This window comes from Schistocerca americana, chromosome 4, assembly GCF_021461395.2.
Source record: "Schistocerca americana isolate TAMUIC-IGC-003095 chromosome 4, iqSchAmer2.1, whole genome shotgun sequence".
NCBI lineage: Eukaryota > Metazoa > Arthropoda > Insecta > Orthoptera > Acrididae > Schistocerca > Schistocerca americana.
The window spans coordinates 712,599,939-712,611,046 of NC_060122.1; the positions used below are offsets into that span (position 1 = coordinate 712,599,939).

Sequence of the window (11,108 nt, forward strand, 5' to 3'; positions counted from 1 at the left end):
GCGAGGCATGACGGGATTAGGGAGGTACGCGCCTAAAAGAGGAACGTAGAACGTTATTGTTTTGTACTGACAGAAGCAGGATTTTATTTTATTTTTTTTTTTATTTTTTTTCACTATTATGTGGAAAAAAAAGTCCACTTATTTACGTTTCCCAGAAAAATTTTATTTTATAAAGTCATCGTCTTATATATTAAAAAAAATGCTAGAAGCAGTTTATGTTTGTTATTGTTACACCGAATGTAAAAAAAAAAAAAAAGTTGCGATACTACAATGAATAAGAGCGCGGAACATCGTCTCTTTGCTGTTTACCGTTTCGAATTAGTTCAGTGTTGCGCCTGTTGTTAGTAGTATAACACTTCTTGTGTAAAGCGGGTAATATGCAGTATGTACAAGAATCAGGAGGGAACAATAAAACCAATTTTTCATGACTTAGCGCAGCCAGAATTGTTACACAAATGCCTACACGGAAAGACGCAGAATCCTAATGAGAGCGTAAACAATTTGATTTGGAAAGTGATTCCTAAAAGGGAGTTTGTAAGCATAAAAACACTGCACTTCGGCATTTATGATGCAACAGCAACCTACAACCGAGGGAACAGCCTGAAGTGTGAAGTTCTGAAGGCATCAGGGTTTACAGCTGAGGTGAACACTGTACGAGCACTAAGAAATATTGACAGAGAAAGGATAAGAGGAGCAGAAAGAAGAGAAGGGCATATGAAGTATGATGGAACAACAGGCCAGAAAAGAAGACAGAAGAGGAAGCTTTTGGAGGATGAAGAAGAAGACCATGATAATCCATCCTATAGTGCAGGAATGTATTGAGAAATTTTGATAGCCATTTCCTGTAAATTAGAATTTTTCGAATATAAGGAACATTTTCTCAAAATCCACTCAAGCTAGAGAGATGAAATTTTTATACAGCACTCCTAGTGGTCAAACTTACATTGTAACACAGCCATTTGGCGATATGTTCAGTAGTTTCATTTCAGTTTAATTATAAAGCAATTATTTGTAAAAAAATTTGGGTCATTAATAAAAAAAATAATTGGAAGGAAACTAGAAAAGATACTCCAAAATCCCTCTGTCATAACTGCAATACTAAACCACTCTATATGTAAAAAAAATTTTCTGTTTGGTAGTTTATTCATAAATGTTCCTCAAACTTAGTGATTTTAACATGGGCAGCATAGGCACCTCCGGCTCCCCTTAAGCTGCAATGTTCATATGTTTATTACATTCTCGACTTGGAATTAATAACTTTGTAAAGACTATTTTATAAATATATGAATATTAATATTTTAAGCGTGCATGTGCATTTCAGCCGATACTGCGTTTCTGGTGGAATAACGTTGTGTACCACACTCTCTTACCCAAATTTCTTTTTCACGTTGTCTTCTGTGTACTCTAAACTACTGGGTAGTGCCACTACAAAATGCACGAATCGCTGCCTTTTGGGAGATGATTGTGATCTAGGAAAAGCTTCAGGTAAACAACACAGGTCCCAGTGGATATCCATCGAAAGGTCCGGATAGAAAATGGAAGAACAGAACTGGAGAGCCCAGACGTGCTGCTGTCTCTGGCGGTAACCTTCCCATCCTGGTGTGGTGAACTCTGCACAGGATGAGAATAGGAGCCCCACGTTGCAAGACCAACATACAGAAGAGGGGCCTCCTAGCACATTTTCTATGTGAACGTTGTGAGGGGCAAAATCCACGCCTCCTGGCCAACGCAGCCTGATGAATGAACGTCTCACACTAGAAGATCTAGGGAGCTTTGGACGCAGTTTTCTGGAAACAACTCGTTCAGACGAACACAGGAAAGATAATGATGATATTGAATGCAAGGCACTCAGCGCCATGGTTATCAGCACCTTGTAGAATATTTACTAAATAATTGATGATAATAAACTCTTCTCAGGTAAAATATGGACCATGGGTACATATTCAAGATTTGAAAGATTATCTGGCAATGGTTGCTTATTAATATATTAAAATGGATAATACAAATTACAAATGAAAGTGTGCTTGTTTACATCCAATTTCATGTCTTTTCCTTTCGTTTAAATAAAACTATGATATGGTAATGATCTAAAATACTAAATAAAATGAGGCTAAGCTGAATCAAGTGCTAAATATTAATCCCTGGTATGTGGTGATAGGCTGACTACTAATAAAAAGAAACGGAAAGAGCCAGCTACAGTGAGAAAAAGCAAATGTTGATAAACAATTCTATACACGTAAAAAATATATACATCAAAACCTGAGTCTCAGATTCAAAATATGTATGAAAAGAAAAATGAACAAGCAGTCAATATTGTAAAACTATGATTCAGTTGTTGACAGGAGGCTTGATCACTGACTAACACTCTGAGATCCATTAAAAAAACCTACCCAAAATATGGGCAGGAGTCCAGACAAAACATAGAACCTTAAAACATTTTTCCACTCAAAACAAAAAACAAACCGTTATCGGGAAAAATGGCTGTTCTCTTGTCACAATCAAACAAAATTTGCTGCACACCGGCCCTAGAACGCCGCAAGCATTAAACAATGGTGTTACGTTGTAATTCCAGCCACACATTATGCCACTGACACATAAATCTTGTTCTCAATATCGAGGTAATAGCCCTCGAGGGAGCTGCGTGGGTTAGTACCTTATTTTACCTGCACGTGTCCCTTTATAGGCCAACGACCTTGCACCTTGCCCTTGCATGGAGACTGAACGTGTGGAACACGTAATTCGTGTGATGATCATAATGATATTGGATTTAGGTTGCTCAACAGCTTGGTCATAGTGGATTGGCCATTAGTGGATATCGAAATACACATCTCACGGTTTGATCAATGTCTGCTCTCATAAATAAAACTGCTGCGTAGATATCTCAAGTACACACATTAGTAGATTTTTCTGAATCTCTGGCTATGTTGATACAAACATGACGTTCGTATATATTAAAATCCGCAGTTGTCTGGAAAGCCGTCTTACTGACACACTGGGTGTTATATGGATGACTGGCCACTTAAACAAAAACCAGAAACAGAACTATGAGTTCATTAGATTCATCTCAATATATTAGGTAGGCTAACTGCAACTTCAAAATTTTAAAATGTGAGGTACACAGATACTGTTGTCAGGTAGGATGACAGACACGTCTTTATCCCAGTGGAAGGTTACCATATGTCAGCGTAAGAAACACATGTTTTTAAGATACGTTGTATCGAAGTAGTATTCCACAAGCTTGACATATTGGTGGATGACCCAGTCTGAGAAAGGAACTGTGTCAATCGATAATGTCCTATTCGTGACCTGGTGAGCATCACTCCCTTCGCCGGACGGAGTGGCCGTGCGGTTCTAGGCGCTACAATCTGGAGCCGAGCGACCGCTACGGTCGCAGGTTCGAATCCTGCCTCGGGCATGAATGTGTGTGATGTCCTTAGGTTAGTTAGGTTTAATTAGTTCTAAGTTCTAGGCGACTGATGACCACAGCAGTTAAGTCGCATAGTGCTCAGAGCCATTTGAACCATCACTCCCTTCCGTCGGTTTTGCTGGCATGAGGTAGTCGAATTCACTGATTATGGATTGTTTCTTATCATTTCCATCTACTTGTCTTCCCCCTGATGCAAGATCTTCCTGTCCGACAATGAGTACAGGAGAACTTAATATTTCGTCTCAATGCCCCCTCTAGATGTTTCTTTCTGCTTTGTTGATCACATCAGTTCCCGATATTTCAACATTCCCCGGTCCCCACCAGAATACCACATCCTTGCCTCGGTTTAGGAATCGCAGTAATGCATCTAGGACAACCTAAGCCATTTTCTCCACTGGATTCATTTTTTGTACAGATTGCAAGGTACTGAAAAGTTAGAGCAGATGAGATATTTCCGCTGTGATGGCGCTTCGCCTCCACCAGTGTCTCTTATGGTGCCACATATTTGGACACCGTAATTTATTAGTTGTTCAAGGAAATGAAGTTTGAAGACCTTATTGGGGATGACAGCTGATGAACTATTCTCCTGTTCAGATCCATCCATGTATACGTACACTGGAGGTATGAATTAAACAACGCCTTCAGTCACAACTTTTCGTGTTTTTTCAAGTACACGATGCACTTCGGATCCTGTGGATCCATCATCAGATGTAATCTGTCTTGATACACACTTTATTTCTTCTCTTGAATGAGGTGAAATGCATATACCTCTACGAAAAGGTTTATGTTAGGTTATGAATTTCGTAAGTCAAACATGGAAAATATGTGCGAAACAGTGAAAAAGATGAACAGTATGAACGTCAACAAAAGATTTGCATCACCTCTTCATTTCGAAATTCATGGCACAGGAAAAAAAAAACATTGGCTCTGAGGTTTTTTCACAGGACTCCTGAGCGACGTCATACACGTCGTGAAAAGTCCCCTTGCTCGTATGCAGGCTTGAATCGGTCGTGGCATACCATCGATGAGATCCAAATTGTCCTGCTCTTCAATGGCGACTCTGCGTAAGTTGCGCAGAGTACGGGGTCGCTACCGACGTTCAAAAAAACGTTCGATTGTGTTCCTGTCCGGAGAGCAGGCAAACAAATTCATTTTTGTGATTCTAGCGTGCTGAATGGACGTGTTCACAAGAACAGCACGATGATCACGCGAGTCCTCATCCATCAAGATGAAATTGTCACCAAAATGTTGGCGATACAGTTCCACTAATGGTTGCAGAGCATCATACCTGTCTCGTAGAGCAGTCAGATTTCCCTCAACAGCCACGAGAGATGTAAAGAGACTCCATGTGATGCCACCCCAGAACATCACTCCACCACCATCTTGTAGTACACATGGGACACAGTATTGGAGGCACTCGATATTAACGGGTTGTCTTGAAACACATTGTCTGCGATTATCAGAGTATGTACAGATCTGAGTTTAGTCAGTAAACAACACATGAAGCGAATCTTGGGGCGTCCATTCTGCATGATTTATTGCCAATTTGCAATGGAATCCATGGTGTTATGCTGTACAACGTGGTGCTCGCCATGGTCGTCGGGAATGGAGATATGCATCATGCAATCATCTCCCCGACAGTTTGTCGTGATAAAAGACGTTCGATAGCGTCTTCGAATGCCGAATTCTATTCTGTAGCAATCAGTCCAAAGTTCACTGACTCAAAATTCGGATTATCCTGTGCACCTGTCTAAAGTATAAAGCCTGTGCGTTCTATGTCTTCTATCTGTACCTGTCACCTGGAACCGATTCCATGTCCACACCACATCACTTTTATTCTAGTACTCACGTTGGGCAACTTCCCTGATTGCGAAGCATTCTGCCTGTAAGGCGATGATGCAGACTCGATCATTGGTCGCGACTGTCCTTTAAAGTATGTTGGATATTCACTCTACTGTTTCACCCCTACAGGTGCTTTACTTTCACTGAAATTCTGCTATCTATCCGAGAACGGCATTCTACCCCAGGTAACTGTGTGTATATTTATAAACAACTTTGGGGTGATCTTCCAACTGATACTGGAACAGTTAGAATAGCAGCACAACCTTTGTGTCATATTGGGATGCTGCAAAACTTTTGTCTTTGTATGTACAATGTGGTGACAAAAGTCATGAAATATCTCCTAATATCGTGTCGGACCTCCGTTTGTCCGACATAGTGTAGCAACTCAACATGACATGGTCTCAACAAGTTGATGAAAGTCCCGTGCAGAAATGTTGAGCCTCACTGGCTCTATACCCGTCCATAATTGTGAAAGTGTTGTTAATGCAGGATTTTGTGCATGAAGTGACCTCTCGATTATGTCCCATAAACGTTCCACTGGATTCATGTCGGGCGATCAGGGTGGCAATATAATTTTCTTAGATTGTCCAGAATATTCCTCAAACCAGTCTCGAACAATTTTGGCTCAGTGACACGACATTGTTGTCTTGGAACATGAAGACCGTGAATGGCTGCAAATGTTCTCCAAATAGTAAAACATAACCATTCCCAGTCAACGATCGGTTCAGTTGGGCCAGAGGACCCTGTCCATTCCATGTAAACACAGCCCACACTAATATGAAGCCACAGTCAGCTTGCACAGTGCCATTGGTTCGTGGGTTCTGCACCATAGTCGAATCCTAGCGTCAGCTCTTACCAACTGAAATCGAGACTCATCTGACTAGGTCATAGTTTTCCAGTTGTCTAGGGTCCAATGGATATGGTCAGGAGAGGCACTGCAGACAATGTCGTGCTGTTAGCAAAGGCACTCGCGTCAGTCGTCCGTTGCCATACCCCATTAACGCCAAATTTCGCCGCACTGTCCTAAGGGATACGTTCGTCGCACGCCCAGCATTCATTTCTGCGGTTATTTCAAGCAGCTTCGCTTGTCTTTTAACACTGACGCAAACACTCTACGTAAAATCATTGAACATATTTTGTGTTCAAACATAATGACCTTTCTAGACTCTGAGAAGCTCATCTGCAGAAACCAGCACGGTTTTAGGAAATAGCGGTCATGCGAGACACAGCTGGCCCTCTTTGTGCATGATAAAGAGGCTCTAGATACCGGCTCCAAGGTTGATGCCATATTTCTCGACTTTCGAAGGGCGTTCGAGTCAGTTCCGCACTGTCGCTTGCTACAAAAAGTGCGAGCTTACGGTCTATCCGATGACATATGCGGTTGGATAGAAAGTTTTCTAACAGACTGGGAAGCAGTATGTCGTCCTGAATGGGGTGACTTCAACAGAAACAAGCGTAACTTCAGGTGTGCCCCAGGGCATCGTAACAGGTCCGCTGCTTTTTACAATTTACATAAACGATCTTGTTGATGGTATTGACAGCGGCATTAGACTATTTGCCGATGATGCTGTAGTCTACAGGAAAGTAGTATCAAACGAATGTTGTGAACAAATCAGTGAGGATTTGCAGAAAATAAATGTGTGGCGTAATAACTGGCAGTTATCTCTCAATATTAGTAAGTGTAACCTACTGCGTATAACAAGGCGAAAACCCCCATTAATGTACGAGTACAAAATAAATGCCCAGTCTTTGGAAGCGGTAACGTCCGTCAAGTATCTGGGTGTGACTATTCGAAATGATCTCAAATGGAATGATCAGATTACACAAGTAACGGGTAAGGCGAACTCTAGATTGCGGTTTATTGGTAGGATCCTGAAGCGATGCAGTCCTTCAACAAAGGAAATAGCTTACAATACGTTAGTTCGTCCAGTCTTGGAGTATTGTTCGTCTGTATGGGACCCTTACCAGTTGGGTCTGATTCAAGAGATTGAGAATGTCCAAAGAAGAGCGGCAAGATTCGTGACTGGTACATTTAGCCGTCACGAGAGCGTTACAAATCTCATTGGAAGTTTGAAGTGGGACACACTTGTAGATAGACGGCGCGCTAAAGAGAAGGTGCTGCTCACTAAATTCTGAAATCCGATCTTCACCCAGGGTGTAGAGCATATATTATTAGCACCAACTTTCAAATTGCGCAATGATCACCATTCAAAGATAAGGGAAATAAGAGCTCGTACTGAGGCGTTCAGACAGTCGTTTTTCCCTCACGCAATCCGCGAGTAGAATAGAGGGGGGGGATATGACTTTGGCACGAATTGTGCCCTCCGCCACACACCGCTTGGTAGCCAGCGGAGTATATATGTAGATGTAGATGTACACGAAAAGCCGCTGCTCTCAGTCGTTAAAGCCGTCGGCCACTGCTTTGTTCGTAGTGAGAGGTAATGCCTCAAATGTGGTATTATCGGCACACTCTTGACACTCTGGATTTCGGAATAATGAATTCGTTAACGATTTCCGAAATGGAATGTCTACATTGTCTTGCTACAACTACAATTCCGCGTACAAAGTCTGTTAATACCCGTGGTGCAACCATAATCATGTCATACGAGGGTATTTCGGAAAGTAAAGATACACATTACGCCAGAGGAACAGAAGAGTTTTGGCGAGCAAGTTGGAAACACTGGTGTTAGTTAACCTTGAACCGTTAGCTTTCTCCTCGCGGTCGTTCGGCAGTTGGACGGGTTTGAAATGGCTGCGCCGATTCAGAATCCCGCCAAATGCGAAGTGCGCTCCGTCATACGTTTTCTTCATGCAGAAGGTCAGCGACCAGCGGATATTCACAAAGAAATTGTTTCTGTTTATGGGAACATTATGAATCGACAAAAATGTAACGAAATGGTCTCGTCATTTCTCTGAAGGTAGGACCGATGTTCATGACGAACAAAGAACAGGTCGGCCATCTGTGATCTCTGATGTCCTTCGTCGGAGAACGGAGGAAGCAATTCCTGCGAATAGACGTCTCACATTGAAAGAATTGCTTCAGATCATACCGGACGTGTCAATGACAACTCTTTATGACGTTGTGACTGTCAAGTTAGGGTACAGGAAATTGTGTGCACGCTGGGTTCCAAAACTGTTAACGGAAGAACACAAAAAGAAAAGGATGGGGTTTGCACTCGACTTCCTCACACGCAATGCTAAAGCAGGTGATGAGTTCCTTGATCACATTGTGACAGGTGACGAGACGTGGGTTTATCACCATACACCTGAATCCAAGCAACAATCAATGCAATGGCGCCATTCGAAATCACCAAAAGCCAAGTAATTCAAAACGTCGATTTCAGCGAAGAAAATCATGGCTTCTGTTTTTTGAGACAGACAAGGCATTCTCCTGTTGGAATTCATGCCTCCTGGAACGACAATTAATGCTGCTGCATATTGCCAGACTTTGAAACGTCTTCGAAGGGCAATTCAAAACAAACGCAGGGGAATGCTGACAAGTGGAGTCCGCTTGCTTCACGACAACGCTCGGCCTCACACAGCGCTCGTAACCAAAACACTACTCAAACAATTCAAATGGGGCGTATTGGACCATCCGCCATACAGCTCAGACCTTGCGCCCACCGACTTCCATGTCTTCCCTTACCTGGAATCACATCTTGTTGGAAAATCATTCCACGAAGATGAAGAGATAAAAAAAAAAAAAAAATGGTTCAAATGGCTCTGAGCACTATGGGACTCAACTTCTGAGGTCATTAGTCCCCTAGAACTTAGAACGAGTTAAACCTAACTAACCTAAGGACATCACACACATCCATACCCGAGGCAGGATTCGAACCAGCGACCGTAGCGGTCTCGCGGTTCCAGACTGCAGCGCCTAGAACCGCACAGCCACTTCGGCCGGCTGAAGAGATCGGAAATAAAGTTGAATCGTGGTTCCGACAACAGGCGGCAACCTTCTATGATGTGGGATATAAAAGCTTGTGCACCGACTTAAGAAATTTTTGGATAACGGGAGTGATTATGTCGAAAAACAACAAAAAATACAGTTAATAAGATGTAACTGACGTTTTCTAAATAAATGTTCTATTTAAGGACTGCGAGCCATTGTATCTTTACTCAGAGGGCCATAGACACGGGTTCCCAGGTAGATGCCGTGTTTCTTGACTTCCGCAAGGCGTTCGATACAGTTCCCCACAGTCGTTTAATGAACAAAGTAAGAGCATGTGGACTGTCAGACCAATTGTGTGGTTGGATGGAAGAGTTCCTAGATAACAGAACGCAGCATGTCAGTCTCAATGGAGAGAAGTCTTTCGAAGTAAGAGTTATTTCAGGTGTGCCGCAGGGGAGTGTTGTAGGACCGTAGCTATTCACAATATACATAACTGACCCTGTGGATGAGATCGGAAATTCACTGAGGCTTTTTGCGGATGATGCTGTGGTATATCGAAAGGTTGTAACAATGGAAAATTGTGCTGAAATGCAGGAGGATCTGCAGCAAATTGAGCATGGTGCAGGGAATGGCAATTGAATCTCAATATAGAAAAGTGTAATGTGCTGCGAATACATAGAGAGAAAGATCCCTTATCAATTAGCTACAATATAGCAGGTCAGCAACTGGAAGCAGTTAATTCCATAAATTATCTGGGAGTAGGCATTAGGAGTGATTTAAAATGGAATGATCATATAAAGTTGATCGTCGGTAAAGCAGATGCCAGACTGAGATTCATCGGAAGAATCCTAAGCAAATGCAATCCGAAAACAAAGGAAGTAGGATACATTACGCTTGTTCGCCCACTGCTTGAATACTGCTCAGCAGTGTGGGATCCGTACCAGATAGGGTTGATAGAAGAGATAGAGAAGATCCAACGGAGAGCAACGCGCTTCGTTACAGGATTATTTAGTAATCGCGAAAGCGTTACGGAGATGATAAACTCCAGTGGAAGACTCTGCAAGAGAGACGCTCAGTAGCTCGGTACGGGCTTTTGTTGAAGTTTCCAGAACATACCTTCACCGAGGAGTCAAGCAGTATATTGCTCCCTCCTACGTATATCTCGCGAAGAGACCGTGAGGATAAAATCAGAGAGATTAGAGCCCACACAGAGGCATACCGACAGTCTTTCTTTCCACGAACAATACGAGACTGGAATAGAAGGGAGAACCGATAGAAGTACTCAAGGTACTCAAGGTAATGGCTTGCGGAGTATGGATGTGGATGTAAGTGTAGATGTAGATGTAGACTTTTCGAAATGCCCTCATATATCTTTTCATATGAGTCAGCTGAGCGCAAATGACAGCTCCACCAGTGCACTACCCTTTTATACGTTGTGTTCGCGATACCACCGTCGTCTGTATATGTGAATGTCGCTATCCCGTGACTTTTGTCAGCTCATTGTATAACGACGAAGTGTTGGTGCAGTCTTAAAATGGAAGGAAACAAGCTTTTAAAAGAGTACTTACTGTCTAGGCTGCGCCAAGATGTCGATGTACTCGTCCCTGCTGAGGCCGTCTCGCGGGGCCACGGGCCTGCGGAAGTAGAGGTGCGGGCACGGGCTGAAGGAGGGCGCCTTGCTGGGCAGCGGCCGCGGCAGCCACACGTACGACGCCGGCTTCGGCTTGGGCGGCTTCTTCGTCTTCAGCGCCTTGGGCTTCTTCTTCTCCTTGTACGCCTTGGTCGGCTTGGTCCGCTGCATCTGCACGCCCACCAGCTCGCCTTCGGGCTCCTCCTCTGCTTCTGCCAGATCGACGGCTTCTTCCGCTCCTTCCTCTTCTTCTTCTGCAACCTCAGGTTCGCCATCTTCGGGCTTTGCGACATCGCCCACGTCTGCCGGTGGTGGTT

General features: G+C 43.2%; 1 protein-coding gene across 1 annotated transcript in view; it reads right to left on the minus strand.

The window, feature by feature from the left end:
* Positions 1-10,854, minus strand: part of LOC124613726 (ABC transporter F family member 4-like) — a 66,174-nt gene extending 55,320 nt beyond the window's left edge. The window contains exon 1 of the mRNA XM_047142445.1: positions 10,730-10,854. The gene's annotated coding sequence lies outside the window, so the exon portion shown is untranslated. The remainder of the gene's footprint in view (positions 1-10,729) is intronic.
* Between the last annotated feature and the right edge of the window lie 254 nt (positions 10,855-11,108).